The 17,347-nt window shown below is 39.5% G+C and overlaps 1 protein-coding gene across 9 annotated transcripts in view; it reads left to right on the top strand.

Moving 5' to 3' along the window:
* The window catches only part of MAPK10 (mitogen-activated protein kinase 10), a 140,290-nt gene that overhangs the window by 100,626 nt on the left and 22,317 nt on the right, over window positions 1-17,347 (top strand). The gene's annotated exons all lie outside the window — the stretch shown is intronic.

Genomic DNA, 17,347 nt, shown 5'->3' on the forward strand with positions numbered 1-17,347 from the left:
GTGACTTAGTGGGGAAAATAAAGTGATCAGAGCATTTCTTTTCAATACTGAAATGAAGGAGGCATGTAGAGAATGGTATTATAGCAATTTCAAGTGTGTTTCCTTCAGCAGATCAAAGGAAAACAGTGATTTAGCCATAGAAATATATTGTGATAACAGCCAAGTGTTCTAAGTTTGGCTAGGCCTGAATTTCCACTGTAAATATGGAGAACAGAATTCCTGCTGTAGGTAGCTTAAAGTCTAAGGCAGTCAAAAGAGAAAATACCATTAAAATAGGAACAGAGAAAAATTCCAACTTTCTTCTATGTAATTATCTACATCCAAAAGGAATTTTGAAGAGAAGTCAGCATTAATAGATACAGTTAATGTTTTCTGTAGCCAGATTTTCAAAAACTCCCTTGCCCACCAGCTGGCTTTGAGAGTGATGGGTTTAAGAGATGCTCTCTGACATCTGATAGAGAGTGTTCTATTGCCTTAGGAAAAAAGTTTGCATCAAGAAAGTCTTTTAGGAAAAGGTGCTGCCTTTCCACCACTCTTAAGCAGAATTTGTCTTTGCATTTGATCTGCATTGATTCATAAGTGTAAGAGGGCATTTTGGGGTGTTTCATAAACTACAGTATAACAAAAATTTCTGCATTTTTCTTAAGTGCAGTCTGTTGTTTTTCTTTTTCCAGATAGTATTTTCTTAAGGCTTGTTCTGTCTTAAAATCAGAACCAGTAACTAGCATCAGGATTATTTAAAACATACTGTTAAGTGTGACTGGCCTGGCTTTCCAGGCAGGATCAGCTGGTTCATGTCAGCCTGCTGCTTAAGTGTGTGCTAGCTATGATGGCATTGATGGCTAAGTTTGGATTTCTTTGACCTGGATTATTCTTCCCTGGGTATTTGGTGTTTGGTTTTGGACTCAGGATTTGTCTTAAAGTTTTCTCATATGAGGTGAGGCCTGTTTCGAAGAGATCTCAGAGTAGATGTGAGGATGATTTGACTCCTGCCATTTTTCTCTCTCTTTTTTTTTTTTTTTTTTAAATTCAGATATGCATACTCCAACAGTTTAGAGTGTAATTTGCACTCAGCATGAAACCCCCATGCTGTCTGTCATCTGTGTGACTGTTGGACTGGATCCCAGGTGCTACAGTGAAGATGATCCACTGCTTGTTTCCCATCATTCACCCTAAAGATTTTCAGGATGCACTGCTGCCTTGTATGAATTTCAACCAAGGCACGTTTTAATTGAGTTTTCTGGCACCTGTGAGAATTGGATGGTCTCAGATGTTTTGGGTTTTTTTCTGTGGCATTAGTCAGCTTTTTCTTGATGGAAACTGTTCTAAATTGAGCTGAGACAGACTGGAACAGCTGAGCAGAGAATTTAGGACAATAGTGAAGTGCCTTTTGTCAAGAGCATGCAGGTATTTGGACAGGACCAAAATAAGGAGTTGAAACAAATTCAAAATCACACAAAGTTGAGTCAGAGGAGATTTAGGTTGGATATCAGGAAAAGGTTTTTAACCTAAAGGATGATTGGGCACCAGAACAGGGCAGTGGTCACAGCACCAGCCTGACAGAGTTCAAGGAGTGTTTGGACAAAGCTCTCAGGCACAGGATGTGATTCCTGAGGTCAGGAGCAGGGCCAGGAGCTGGATTCAATGATCCTGATGGGTCTCTTCCAACTCAGCATATTTTGTGATTGCTGTTCCAGATATGAAAACATACAGGTATCCTCGATGCTAATCTGTTTGTATTGTCACAAGAGAGACTGGCTGTGGGCTTCCTCCTCAAAGAGGGAGCACAAGTGTACTTGAATACTCTGTGAGACCTGAGAAGAGATACTTCAAAATCAAAATGTAAAATAAGCTAAAAAGAGTACCTGGAGCTAGGAAATGCAGGATCTACAAAACAGGTTTTCAATGCTATGGTCTGATAGACACAGTGTAGAGTGTTTCACATTCCTTGGCAAGATTATCTGCAGGTCTCTCTTACTGTAATGGTTTTTTATATAGTTATATCCAAAAGAAAATGCGAGAAAGGGAAGGGTGTGAGTCATCCCTTGTGCCTCCACTCATTCTTGAGCTTGCTGCTCAGGATTCCCATGGCTTTTTTAGTCATTTTTTTAACAGTCATTTTTTAGCACTTGTTTGGCACTGCAGCCTAAGAGGCAGGAGCCTTCTCCAGTGCAGGCTTCCCACTGGGTCACAGAAAGTTTAAAAAAAGACAGAAATTCGTAGGTTGCTCTGAAGCATCACCCTTGTAAACCGGTGGCAATTCCCTTTTGGTTCCATATAGCATCTGTCAGGAGAGCACCTGTATTCCACAGTGTTTGTCAGGAAGAAAATTAGAAGTCACTAAGGCATTTTTTCAAACACTTGGGAACCTTATTACTGTTACTGAGAAATATTAAGGTTTTCATAACATCATATTGAAAGTGGTGTTTCAAATTAGAAAGGAAAAGCTTTCTCAAGAAATTTTAATCGATTGAGCTGATACTGTGCTGAGGGAGCCCTTGTTAAAACATGTTGAAATTCAAGCATATAACAAATACAAGCACAAAGGGAAGGGTTTTGGTATCTCAGCAAGGAGATTGGAATGTCACAAAACTGGGAGTTTGCCATGACTTAGCTAGAATGGAGGGAGATAAGGGTTCCGAGGTTTGGGGAGGGTTTTAATCCTTTTCAGGAGTGTGAGCCATCTCCACAATGGTCGCTGGGAGTGCCACACATCACAGACTTTCCTTGCATTGGCAAGTCTGGAGCCTTTGTAGCTGTGGGATCTGAAGCATGTGGAAAAAAAAGCAGCTCTGCCCATGTATTACTGAGAATTACCAAGTATTTTTATAAACCATGCCCTTGTTTTCTATTGCATAGAAATAAAAGAAAAACCTTTAAAAACAAGGCACAGCATCCCATACCGGCTGTTGCATTTTTCATTCTGAAAATTCAAGTAAGGGCCTAGAAATGGTTCTTCAGAGCAGACACCAGTACAGGTCTGCAGGAGTACTCAAAACAGAGATAGAGGTAAAGGGAGGTCATGCCCACAAGGTCAATTTTAGGCGAATATGGAGAGAGAAGCTCACTGTTATCACAGGAATACTCAGCTGCCTTGACATTTTACTGGAGTTTGCACCTTAGCCATTGGCAAGCAGTGTTGTGTGCTAAATATTTTGGCCTACAGTTGCACAAGTAAAACCAAGTATCATGATTTGCTGCATTAATATGTCTATCATTATCTTCTTTATTTAGTTTTTAGGAGGTGAACATCTCTTTTCAGCTGGCAGAGGGGCAATTTCTGCATCACTGAAACAGGAGCTGTTACAGATGTGAATGTTTAGTATGCTCACTAGTGCTCTGGGAAGAAAGTGTGAACCAACCCATGAGGCTGGAAAACATAGCAAAACTCATTCAGCTGTGCCTGCATCTCTGGTCTCTGGCGTGTCCTGTGGCTTGCATTTAATGAATTTTAATTTGAATGTCACAATTTTCATTGAATGACAGCTGGATCTTACTGAGTGCAAGACTGAAAAGCGACCACAGTGGGAGTTTGAGCAAGGGCAGTCACAGATTCTCCCTCTCATTGTTTGGTGAAGTCCCAGAGAACCTGCGGTTTTGCAGGATGAGAATGTAGATTATCCAGGGAGGTGTCTACAAAAGGTTGACTTGGGTCCTCTCCACATGGAAGCATCTGGGTAGTTCTACAATTCCTGACTCTTCTGCATCTCTGCTGGAGGGAATATGAAATCTGGAAGGATGAGAAAGCACTCATTTGGGTCAGATAGTACCTGTTTGGTGGGGAATCAGAACCAGGAGGTGGCCCAGAGAAGAAGATTTTCTTCTTTTTCTTTTCTTCTATGGTTAAAATGTTGTTTTTTGTTCAGGAAGAAATGTGCATGTGGTTTCTGCTGAGCATTTGTTTAAGCTGGCTATGCCAGGGTGGCATTTGGTGTCTTTGGCAAGTTTAGTCATATTCTGAAGTATGTGTACATATTTAAGAATGTGTTCCAGAGTGTGCAATAATCTGGTTTGTAGAGATTCTGAACACATTAAAAATCCCCTACTCCTAGTAACCCAGGACCTGGATATTCCAATGGCAAGTGGGTTTCCCAGCAAGGGCTATGCAATCTCTACAGTTTCACTTTAGAGTCTTGAAAAAGCTGTAGGTTAAATTCCTTAAACACTATTTCACGTGGTCTTAAAAACATCGATGCAAATAGTAGCTAAACTGAAGCTTTACCTTGAATCATGCAAAGGTCTGTCACTAGGAGTTAGCCTGCCCTCGATTAAAGCTTAGGGATGTTCCATGCGTTGATGTAGCATTGCCAGCATTTGCGATTATCTCACATTTGGAAAAAAATCTTTTACCAGGTGTAGACTTTCAGTGCTTTGGAGCTGAATGCAGGTGTTTAGAGACTGTGATGTGCTTGGTTTTTTTTTCTGATGCTTGTACAAGTGAAATTACTTGGACTGCAACATCTGGATTGATGTTGGACTAACAGAAGCAGAGGACCAAGGCACAGATCTCTGTCCTGCATGCCTTTCTGGGGCTCTGCACAAGTCTCCGTGCCTTGACTGGGGTTTCTGACAGCTGCTGCTGTGTGTGCTCAAATTCTTAACCTCCAACTACTTCTAACATGCAGCCAAATCCTGGTTCCACTTTGATTTATTTCTAATTGCCTCAGGAGGCAAAAAGGAGGGAGCAGTCAAGAAGGCTCTTGGGACGCTGGTTATATTTAGGTGTTTATCTTTGCTCCTTCTGATTTGCAAATTTTCAAAGAGCTTCCTTCCCAAAACCTCAGGCATAGAGGGGAATAATCATCTCTGATTTTACACAGTTTGCAGTTTAGTAAGGCACTAGTTCAACTTGTGTGTGTGCCCTCTGGAGCATAGCATAGAGCAGTGATGTCAGGAGGCAGCCTCTGAAAATAAAAAGGAATTAGTAACAGACGAACAAACAACTGCTTGCTCTATCCTTTCCTGATATTTTGCATGCCATTTAGCTTGTGATGAAAGCAGCAATAATTTGCATCTCTAGGTCTGCTTATTGCTTCCAAACAAGTAGCCTTTCCTTTAGTTCTTTGTTTTTTGTTTATTGATTTATTTATTGTGTAGTGTTTAAGCTTTTCATATGCTAAATAGAGCAACGAGGGAACCTTAGACCCAGGCATGCTGAGATTTCCACAGATAGGACATTTACCTTCAAAGTCAAATGCAGTTTAAGCTGTTGCTAAATATGAAATTGTAAGAGTAAATTTAACCAAGCAGCATGATGCTTTCATATCTTTTCCCCAGTTTCTGGCCCTGAGACACCAGTTTGTCCCTGTGCTTGCTTTCATGCCCTATGACTTACCATAGAGCAAGGACAGCAGAGGTAATGTGGTTACATGGAATCAGTATGGGGGAAAATGCCACCTTAATCCTGTGCTGGATATAAGGAGTCTGATTTTCATCTTGTGCTCCCGTGTGAATTGTGGTGAGCTTTGCTTGACCCAGCTGAACTGCTCTTCCCTGTAGGAGCTAAATAGGTCCCAATTTTCTCTGAATTTCAGTGCAGAAGGTACAGTTTAGCACTTCCGTGTCTCAACTGGCCTATTTAGAAATCACAATTTCCTATCATGGCAAATGGAAATCTTATGAGATTCTCAAGATCCCTGTGATGGACTGCTGGCTTCACTGAGATTCTCTGGAAGTGAGCCAACAGGCCTTAAAGCAAGAATTGCTGGGCTTGAATGATCTCAAAAATTCTATTCATAACCCTGAATCAGCAGTGGATATGTCTTCACCAGGACCCAAGTTCCTTTTGTGGCTTCTGGCAGTTCAGCTTGTGAAAATATGCATGGATCTCTGGTAGCTGGAATGATAAAGGAATAGCAATTTGCATATCCTTATTGAATACAGAGACCAGCATTCATTTACAAGACAAAGAATCATAAACCTAGGTAATGAATACAAATGGAAATTGAAAAAGACAAAATTAATTGGTAAATTTTAATTACAAAGTTGTATTATGACACAGTAGCCAGCTGCGGGTCTCAGTTGGGTTTCTGTATTTAATGGCATTGTCTTCCATCCACACTGGGGTAAAGGAAACTGTTGGAGTCGATTTTTCTCAGACCTGCTCTGTTGTCATGAAATTTGTGTGTTCAGGCAGAAAAGCAGCCACTGAGAGCAAGAGGCAGGTCTGTGTCTGCAGGAGCTGTGCTATAGCATGATTGGATAAGTCTTCTCATTTATTTGTTGTTCTGTTCCTGTTTTCTTGTTTACCTTCATTTCATTTTTGTTTTCAGTTGACATGTGGTCAGTAGGGTGCATCATGGGAGAAATGATTAAAGGTGCTGTGTTGTTTCCTGGCACTGATCGTATCCTTCCTAGCAGCCATTCTAGCCCCAGTAGGGATTCCAACCCTTTCCCTTCCAGCCCCTTCCCACCAGACTAGTGCTGACATACCTCTGTGCTGTACATAAAGAGCTGGGTTAAGTCCCACTGCAAAATCCCTGCAAACCAAAATGTCAACAACAAACCATTACTGCCTCTCAGCAAAAGCCTTAGGGGAAAACTGCAGTAAGTACAGAGTGAGGAGATGGAAAACAACATCCCACATGGCTCATCAGAACCACTTTCTGCAGCCAGTGACCACAGTTTGGTTGTTATGAATGTCTTCTTTATTAATTTGGTAGTGTGTGTTTGGGAGGGGTGTGTTTCACAAATGAGTTTTTTTTTAAAGTTGGTGGAAGGGCAGGCACAAGTCACTGCTTACGTCAGGGTGAGATGTAAGAGGTTCTGTATTTCACGTGCATTTCTGCATCTCTGACTAACTCAGACATGAATCATAGAAATGCTTATTTGTTATGGACTCATATAATTGCTTATTTGCTTTGTTTGTTTGCTCTTCAAGTGGTATTAAAATACAAAAGTAGGAAATGGTTTCAGTTTGGGCACAACTTCTTTCCACGACTAGAATTATCACTTGGTACTAGGTTAATGACTCAGAAGTCTGGATGTTTCTTGGGAAACTGTTGTAAAGGACTTGGGTCTGCCATCTTTTATTTAAGTACATTGAACTATTATGTGAAAGCAGAATATATTCTTGACATCAGCAAGGAGTGATTTACAGATAAACACACTAAATCAGTGGACAGGCAGACTAGGAGTATATTTGTTTTCTTTAGAGACCATTCTACACTCAGGGCTTAGGGAGCCATGTTTCTTATTTTGTCCCATGTTTTATTAAAGCATTTTAGTATTTATCAGATTGTAGAATACATTATTGTGTATAAAAATAACTGAGATCAGTACATGCTTGATCTAACTCCATCTTTTTCTGTCTATAGGATCATGAATATGAGAAATGGACATGACCTGTGTACAAGTTTTCCTTCTCTTTTAAGTTCTGTACTTAGATGACAGAGGAGTTTCCAGGCATTATTAATTTTTATGTGACTTTCTCTGAGTAGGTGTACATGTACACTTGTGTGTGTGTATATACACGTGCTTACCAGCTCACTTCAGCACTTCTGACCTCATTTAAAGTGTAAAGCATTCAATATTTTGATCAAAATGTGGAAAAAGTATCATTTTAAGAGCATTAAAGAAATGAAATTTGGTAATTATATCATTAATATTTTCACAGCCTTGCCTAGTAAGATTCTAATTTGTGTTTTGTTCCAAATTCTGGGTGAGCATACCCATACTGAAATGAGCAATACACTTTCCTTGTGTCTTTGTATGATCTGGAGCACATCTCCTCTGCCTGTGTGAAAGCAAATGTTTCCCTTCTGTGTGTTAATGGAAATCATTCGATTTCTCCAGATTTGCTGTGCTTCTGTTTCCTGTCAATGTGGAGTCAGAAATTTGAGTGTAGGGGTGAGCATCCCTCAGTGTTGTAGTCAGAACTGTATTATGTTCGTAGTCCTACATTTTATAAGCTAACATTTAAAGATATCCCCAAACAAATCCGAAAAGAATTGAATAAGTCTTAAATAGCACTTCAAAAACCGGTTTCTTTGATACAGCTGCACGCTTGTTAAAAAGAACTTGTGCAAAGCCTCTATAATTAAACCATTGTGTGCCATCTATTATTGCAATAATCCACAGAAATTGTCATTACCAGCTGCCGATTTCTTTGAGATTGGCCTGTAATTGAGTTCACGTTCTTCATTTCTATTTATGATACGTTGCTCAACTCGCTCCGTGTTTTCTGTGCCTCTCTGCTTTTCTTCTGCTGTCCCGTGGGTGCCTGTTCTGTGGACAGAGAAGGATGCCATTGCTTTCTTTCAGGCTGCTCCTCTAAACCACATCCATGCCCCACGCCCCTTCCCTGCTGCTGAGCAGCCACCAGCAGGGGCTCAGCAGTTCTGGCTCCCCTGCCCATCTGTGCAGCTGGAAACCAGTCGGGAAGCTGCAAGCTCCAGCCCAGCCTGCTGAGATTCATGACCTCGTGGCATCCTCTGCCTTAGACCTGCACAGAAAATGCTTAGCATTGCTGTAAAAAAGATTATTCCTTCAGACGAGTGATGGGGTTGGGCAGCTGGATAATTCCATCAGCAGGGACTATAAGCCCTCAGAGCTCCAGGGCAGCATACTTAAGGATGTGTTTAAGTACAGGAGCAAGAGTAATTAAGCATCAGTTTCTTTAAAAAAGTTTTTGCTCTGACATAAAATGGGTTAAGCCTGGCAGTGTACCAGAATCTACTGTCAGCAATTTCTTCTTAACAGGCAGTGCTTCATTTCACATCCACACTGTGATTTGAAGAGTATTTAATACTAATTTGTGTCAATTTTTATGCATAAATAACCATGAAAAGCAGTTTTGAGGCTAAAAGATTGAATATTCATGAGAAATGCACTGTCAGTCATATATTTGACTGCAAAATTTAGTATTTTCCATTTTCCAGTGGTTAAGGAGTGTAGGTAATTTGATGCTGTTACTGTTTACACAACTAAATAGTCCATTCGGCCTACTTAAAAAATTTCAGTAGCAAAATTCAGAAGCAGAAAAGCAGAAAATGCCTCTGAGTAAGTGCAGAGTGGAGTGCTTAGCTAGGCTGCTGCTTTGTCCCACTCCTGCAATCCATCTGAATTCACTGAAATCACTGGGGTGAAGCTGAGAACAGAACCCATCTCTATTCTCTTTCAAACTCCCAGTTGTAAAGAATGATTTGCAGTGTCCAAAATCCTCAATGGTCTTTACTGATGCTTGAAATTTTGCTATTTCTCCACCATTTTTTGGTGTATGCATGCGATGCACTAAATTGTATGCTAAAGCTTTTTCTTTTTTCCTTTTTCTTTTTTTTTTAATTTCATATGGAAACTTCATTTCAACGTTGACAGCAGTGGTTCTGCTTTCAAAAAAGCAATTAGCATGAAGCTTGCACGTGATTGTGCCCAGAGCAAGGACATGGTGTGTGTTGTGTTGCCACAGGAGCAATGGGACAAGCTGGCTGTACCTGTGAGCCTGACTCTTGTTCCACGTGTTCTCCTCAAGATTTTATGAGACTGCTAACCTTTTCTCACTGCTGCATAAATGATCTGGAGGAGTGAAGAAGGTGCCTTACTCCTCTGGTGAGCTGTGAAAGTGTAGTTACACATTTTTTTAGCCGCTGCAGGCATTTTGGGCAGACAAGGATGAATGTGCCTTTAAATCCTGTACTTGGACAAGCTCAGGGAGACAAGTATATATTCACTAATATTCAGTAGAGAGATGTGATGCCAGCTGCTCTCAGTATATGTCTGCACAAGCTTAGGCAGCCTTATTCTGCCTTATGCTACGACTGCAATGATGCCATGCATGTTGTAGGGATTGGGGTATAAGGGGATCTCTGGCTCTTGTGCTCTGTGGAAAGCGTCCTTAAATACATGCCAGCTCTGTTCTGCTCCCTTGTCCCTGAGGGCAGTTTCCCACAGGGTCCTATTGCCTGACTCCTTGAACAGCTGGAACTTTGCTTTCCAGAAATTCAGGGTCCTGACTTTACTCTTCACCTGACCCATATTCCTCAGGACTGACTGCAGCAGTGCGTGATCACTGCAGCCCAGGCAGCCTTCAGTGGTGTCTTGTCAGTGCTGGGCTAACAGCTGGGCTCAGTGACCCTAAACAGGATCATTTCCAACCTAAACACTTCTATGATTATATGAAATCTCTCCCCGAAGTTGCTGGGCATCGCTCTTATCAGAGCTTTTGGAATCTTCAGCCGGTGCCAGGTGCGGCAGCAGATGTGTTTGTAGAGGAACTTCAGATTTGATGAGCTTATACTTCAGCTGAGCTGCTGAAAAAAAATGCTAGGCAGAGCTTCAAAGCCATATTTTGGAATTCAGGGGATAAACAGGGCCTTTTTGAGCTCAGGAAAGACAACTGAATTTCAGAAGATAACCAAGATCATTGAAGATTCTCACAGAGTTAAAACACTCCTTCAGACTTTGAGCTGAGATTCAGTGCTCAGGAATTGAAGAGCATGACCAGTGTGAGATGAAGAAAATAGAAATATATGTAGTCATCAATGTCTTTGAAGGCCTCTTTTTTAAACCCACACTTCTGGCCATTTCATTTCAACAAAAACAAAACTATGTTTTTCAAGACTCATATTCTGAAACAATAGTTTCATCTTTTGATATATTCTTTTGATTTTTACAAATTTCTCATCAAATTGATCTGAATTGCAGGTGAAATGCAGAGCAGAAAAATTAAGGTAGTTTCTGAAAATACTTTCCAATATACATATTTTGCCTAATAACTTTGCCTAGGTTCCATAAACAAATGCTGCTGTATTGAGTCAGAATTATCTACAAAGTCCAGCAATATCTGTATACAAATAATTATAGCACTGGCCATAATCTTTTTTTCAAAAGATGGGTTTGTACTTTCTAGGATTATTGGCAAAGTTTTTGCAGGCATCAGGAAAAGACCTCAATAACTGCCCTAAGGCTTTCTCTGTGCAGAATATGCAGGGACTGTTCTCACTACATAAGAGTTATGGGAAATTGTTCCAGCAAACCTTCTAAGAACTAATTTTTTGTACTTCTTCTTTGTCAGGAAATCTGAACTGATGGAAAAAACCACAGAGGCTGCAGAAATTTTGCACAGAAGTCTACTGTGGTCTTACCTGTTGAAACAAGTACAGATTAAATGGTTACAACAGTAAGCAAAACAGAATTTTGTGATTTTCAGGGTATTATTGGCAGTTAGAAATCATAAACTCCTTAGGAAAAGCAACTTTGTGTATTTGCACAATAAATTAATTCTGCTTTAAATCCGAGATATGAATTATGCTCTGTTTGAAAAGTAATTTTTTTGGTGTGGTTTTTCTGTGAGCATCAATGCTGATTGAGCAGTGGTTCCATGGAAACAGTGATGTTTGTGGATGAACAACCAAAAAAAAGGAGTACCCAAGCTGTGAAAAACCACCCCCCAGCACTATTAGATGGATGAAAGGTTATCCAGTGCCTACTTAGTTGTTTTCAATACAGCAATGTAACTCTTTTAGAAATGTTTGTACTAAACACAAAGTGTTTGAACTTTGATAGTGTGCTAACAGCTTATAATTTTGTTTTGGAAAACCTGCAATCTATATGTAAATACAAGGAAAATAAGAACACTTGCTCCTATCCAATAATAGAACTCAGTTAATACATTTTGACAACTGCTCTATTGCATATTTATTATATTTTCTCATGAAGATTTTTCATTTCTCTCTTTATTCAGCCTTTTCTCTTTGCTGGATTCCCCTCCTTTGAGTGATGTGTACAGCTTGCACTTGGAAGTCAGAGGAAATGTAGAGAAAGAACTGATGCAAAAGATTTGTGAAATATTGGTGAGCCGAGGGTTGCTGGAGATGGCTCAGCTGATATGGACTGAGAGATACATGAATATATAGAATGGTGTATGTTGAATATTTTTGAACTTCAAGGCCAAAATTTGTCTTTCCTTAAACACTGGGAAGTTGAGTAACTGCTAACTGTTGTAAAAACTCACTTGTAAAGGGCAAAAGGAGCTTTTGAATAATTACACAGATGAAAACACAGAATGGTTCTGTTTTCTCCTGATTTAGGAAGAGGAGCAACCCTACAGTTTCCAGGAGCTTGGTTTCTGTTTTGAGCTTGAGGAATCTATTCTTGATTTCTTATCCAAATTGTTGCAGGTACACCTGAGATACAGAAGCAAACTGAGCCCACAACTTCACCGACAGTAAAAACAGAAACATTTTAGGATTGTGCTGTATCACTGAGATCCTACTTCCTATGCAGACCCTTAGGTGGCTTTGATAAACACTTGTAACATGCTTGTGGTGTGACACCTGTGGGTGCCCCATCCCTGGCAGTGCCCAAGGCCAGGTTGGATGGAGCTTTGAGCAACCTGGTCTGGTGAAAGCTGTCCCTACCCATGGCTGGGGACTTGGAATGATGTGATCTTTAAGGTCCCTTCCAACCCGAACCATTCCATGATTTCATGATTTGCTTGTTGCTGTGTAAGCACAGATGCTCAGCAGCTGAATGAAATACCAGCTAAAAAATAGTATCCGAAAATTTTAGTTAAGGAGTCATAGATGGGCATCCAAAATGTTAATGACATCTGCACAATGAATGCTGCTAACTCCTGAATGATCAATGGTAATCTTCTCAAGCAATTTATTTGTGCTACATGTTAGTTTTTGTTATCACCACATTCTGTTATTCCATATAAATAACAATTATAATTCTGAACATTGCATGGTATTTCATTTTACAAATGCCACATTCTCCTCAAAGTGTTCACCTTGGAACAGAAAATGCTTTATAGTTACTCTCTTGTCAGATGGCAGCATTTTCAATTCCTTTTGTGTGGGTTTTTTTTTTTGTGAACTCTGTTGGCATCAATATGTAAATTGTGGGACTGTGGAAAAATATGAATGTGACACTGATGTCTCCCACAGTGAAGCTGGTTAGTGTGTTTTTAGCAGATTTATTTTTAAAAGAAAGGTTCAATTAAAAAATAATTTAAAAAAAAAGTTGATTGCCACAGTTTGCTGTTAGGGAGGGAACTGCAGAGCTATTATTTGACAAGTTATGAGCATTAAAAAATTGCCTAAAGTGGAGCAGTTCGTTTTTGTTGGTGGAATATGCAGATTTAAGGAGAAAACAATTAGCAAGGTAGTTCCCTCAATAGTTTGGAATTGAAAAGAGATGATTTTCCCTGCCTGTCTGTTACAAACAAAACATCCCATGTCTGTCTTGTTTTCATCGTGCCTACCTTAAGAAAAGCAAGATTTGACATGTCCTTATTTCAATTATCTCCAGAAGCAGCACATTTATCCAGAAAGAGCAAATCCTGCTCCTGTGGAGCAAAGCTGGTGCAGAGGTGCTGTTTGGCAGGTGCAGAAAGTGCAGCCCAGTGTGCTGGGCAGGGAAGCATGATTCCCACCAGCAGCACCCCTGTCCTGCCCAATTCCAGCAGCTCTCTTATCAACAGCTGTTCTGGCAGAATTTCTCATGTTTCCCACATCACAGTCCATAGATACTGCTTGAGGAGGATTTTAGAAAAAGGCTTCTCTTTCAGGTGGACAAACATGAGAGATTAAGTTATTTGTATTGCAGTACAACTGAAACATCCTAAGGCAAACACTAACAACTCCTGCAAAACCTTATTGTTGAACTCAGCAAAATGCAATTCTTCACTCAAAAAAGAGTGAGATTTACATAGATACATCATGAGAAGGAAAAAGAAAAATTATTGTGATTTTGAGGCTAGATAGGAAGACAATAATTTGTTGTCTAAATTGTTTTTTTTAATTACAAGCTGCTACTTTGTACACTGTACAAATGCTTTTAATAATTTCTGATTGAGGCAGAGTACTATTGTAAATTTTGTCTTATAGCCAAACTCAATTTCCTTATAGCTGTTTGGGAATTTGCAGGAATTTATCTGAGGTTTACAGGCCAACTGTAATGAACGAAACACTGGTTCTTAATCCACACTTTGGAACTATACTGCATCAATGCCCATAGGAAAAAAATAAACACAGGTACACTTTCAGCCTGTGCTTCTAAATAGATGACATTACTGTGGAATCTGATTTTTTCAAAAGAAATATTTTTAGTTAATTCACAATATTATTTTCCCATCAGAATTTTTATGCCTTTGCTTTAGAAAGATATGTTACTTAATCTGCAGTTCAGCTTCGTGTTATTTTCCAAATAAATAACCAAGTATTTTAAAAGCAAAGGAGACAATCCAAAGGAGAGTATAAAGCTGCAAAGAGAAAAGGTGGTGGGTGAGCTTGAGGCAACCTGAGGCCTCAGTGATAAATCTTCATTCAGAAGATACACATTTTAGATCTATTTTCTTAAATCTTTGCTGTAACTCTGTATGGCCATCCTAATGTTACTAAATGCCATATTGTCAGTGCCAGAGGCAAGCTAATAAATCCAGGTTAGATCCCTTCTTCAGTCTTAAATCATACAGATGCTATTGCGAGTAGTTGACACGTTTTCCTTGATCCTGCTTGGGGCAATGCACAGCTGAACTGATTCAAATAGCTTTTAAGCAGACGTTTTTCATCATTTTCCAGAGCTTTGGGTTGGAATTCTTTCCAACTGCCAGTCTGTCTAACATTTGCTTAATTTTAAGAGGAAAAACAGGTGCTCTTTTTTTCTTCTCTAAGGGATTTTTTCTGTCAGAGTTATGTGGTCACTAACTTTTAATACCATTTTTTCAATAACATCAATAGTTACACTCTCTAATTGATTAATGTAATCTACTGTAGATTTTGATTCACATTAGAACTGTCCTGTAGTAATATTTGTGTCCTGCAGAATTGCTGAGGCTAATGCTGACTGGCAGCTAGGGAAAGCTGTTTCTTTGCTTTGATTGAAAATCTGACCTCAGATTTTTGCCAAGTCTTTTTTTTTAAACCTTGCAACATGATAGGTACAACTTCTCATCAGCAGGTGCCTCACAGATGCATCACACGTGGTGACTGCAGAAAACATTACAGTGAAATGGAGCTGGACCAGCATTCTGCAAGAACTTTATTACATTCTTGCACATTTTCATGTATTGGGTCTCAGTATATAATCCAGTGGTTTTAAGGTATAGGTAAGGGGAGAAACATTACTAGAGAGAAAATGTGTGTGTCCATTTGACTAAAACATTATCTAACTGCTTTCACTTAGCAGAGTTTTGTTATTGCTATTATCAGGACAAAACCAGTCCTGGGTGCTCCACCGTGTCAGTTCGTGTGTGTGTATGTGTGTTAAATGCAAAGAGCAAATGAATGTATTTTATTTAAGGGTTTTGGCAGTATACAAAGACCATAAGACAGAAAAAAATCAGTAAAGAAGCACAATTACCCATTCAGACCATTCATTGCTCAAAAGCAGTCCCTGAGGTTGTTGTGAATAAAGCCTGACCTTTTGGCTTTTGGTAAGAGCAGGGCTGCAAAAGGTCCAGTGTTATCCTGCAAACCAAGTCCAGTCAAGGAGCAGAACGTGGTGGCTCTGCCAGTTCTGCTGCCTTTGGCTCCCGTTTTTGCACTGATGCATCTCAAAATTTTGCCTCTCAAAATGTCCCAGTCGTGGGGGGCAGTCTGCTTGTGTGCTGTTTCTTAGTGAGAGCCTTCCTGTCAGCTTAGAAGAAAAGTGTGCAGTGGGAGCTCACCTGTTGTCTGTGGATTTTCCTTTTCCCTTCTCCATCCTCACTGACAGTGGTTCCCATCATGTTGGCCCTACTCTGGGAACTTCTTGTACCCCTTTTCCCTTATTGCTCGTGTCTAGGAAATCTTACTACATCTTCCCTGTCAGTGTGTCCAAGTCCCACATAATTCTGTAATCCCAAAGATCATTTTTTCTTTGGCCTTCACTAAATGCCTGGGAGATGGTTCACCTGCTCTGTGCAGGGGTGACCTTCTTTGAAGCAAGTCCTGTGTTTGGCCCTCCCTGTTTATCCAAAACTTCCCTCAACATGCACAGGTAATGCCTCCAGTCATGATTTTAAAGCTTGGCTCTCTCACCCATTTAGCTTCTCTTGGCACAACTAACAGCATCTTCATTTCTGTACTCCCTGTTCTTCCCTGCAAAGCATTCACACACTCTGTGTTCTCCAGTTCCTCAGAGACACCTGCTTCTGGAGCACTCCAGCCAGCAGTCACTGAGGTGTCTTGACCACAAGTTTAAAATGTCAAACCACTTTATTTCCTAATGAAATAATTAATGAAATATTCAGGCTACTGAATATTGAGCAGCTGTAGTCTTAGATAACTTTACTGTTGTTGCAATTGTTCCGTTTTCTGTTGAAAAAAATATATTTTCATGGACAACACAAGATAAGCTACATGCAACCTACTGAGGGTATGTGGGAGGGGCTTTTCTACATAAATCTTCAGTTTAGTTTAAAAAATAAGAGGTATTCAGAAAAATCTTTCCAGACTGCTGCTATTTCTAGCAACCTTTTTCAGCTAAAAATAAAACCATTCAAAACACTGTTTTGGAATTCCTGAAGCATATGTTTAAATGATTTTCATTCCTTTAAACACTTTTGATTAGTAAACCAGCAAATTTAAATGAATTATTTGCTTTTTTGTTCAAATAATATAGTTCAGGTAAATCCAAATTTAGTCTCTCTTTACTTTCCAAGGTATGTTTCAATTTCTCTAAAATAAAATATTTTTTTTTAATCTGAAATTGCTACTTCAACCAATAACTGGTTTTTGCTTTACTATTTTTTTCTGTTATCTGTCTTAATATTTGGGAAACTCCTCCACACTTTTGACACTTATGACAATAATAACTTAAAATAATACTTTTAAAGAAAGAAATCTCTGTGCTGAAATGCTTTGAATGTTTGTCTTTTGAAAGCCTTTTCTTTCCAGTGTGTTCTTAACAAAACTCCCTTCATCATATTTCTTAGTATCAACGTACCCATGGCTGCATGTAATTCTCCTTTTTTTTCCCCCATGTAGTCATCAGGTTCTTAGCTCTGTGAATTACTGTGATGTAGAGATGCTGCTGATAATTTGCTTTTTTGTTGGAGCAGTAAGTCTTGTTCTGAACATGACTGAAAGTGCTACATCACAACTATCAGGTGCCCAAATGTTAGCACAAGAAAACTAAAATATCAACACCTCAACAAATAAAAAGCTCTGTAAAATGCCTGTAATACACTTTCTTTTTAAGCATTAGAGCCTCTTTCTCATTAGTCAGTATCAGTTTAGCAATGTAGCTGCCAGTTTTTCAGTTAAAAAGAAACATCTGTCTACACCTGTGCATCATTTGTCTACAGAAAATGAGTCCCAGTGCATTCTTATAAAATCAAACAAGTTGTTTTGGAAGGGGTGCTGATTGGCTGGTATTGGAAAAATTAGCATCAATTGAGTTATTGGAGAGAGTAAAGTGCAAA

The sequence above is a fragment of the Sturnus vulgaris genome, chromosome 4 (assembly GCF_052056855.1).
Source record: "Sturnus vulgaris isolate bStuVul1 chromosome 4, bStuVul1.hap1, whole genome shotgun sequence".
NCBI lineage: Eukaryota > Metazoa > Chordata > Aves > Passeriformes > Sturnidae > Sturnus > Sturnus vulgaris.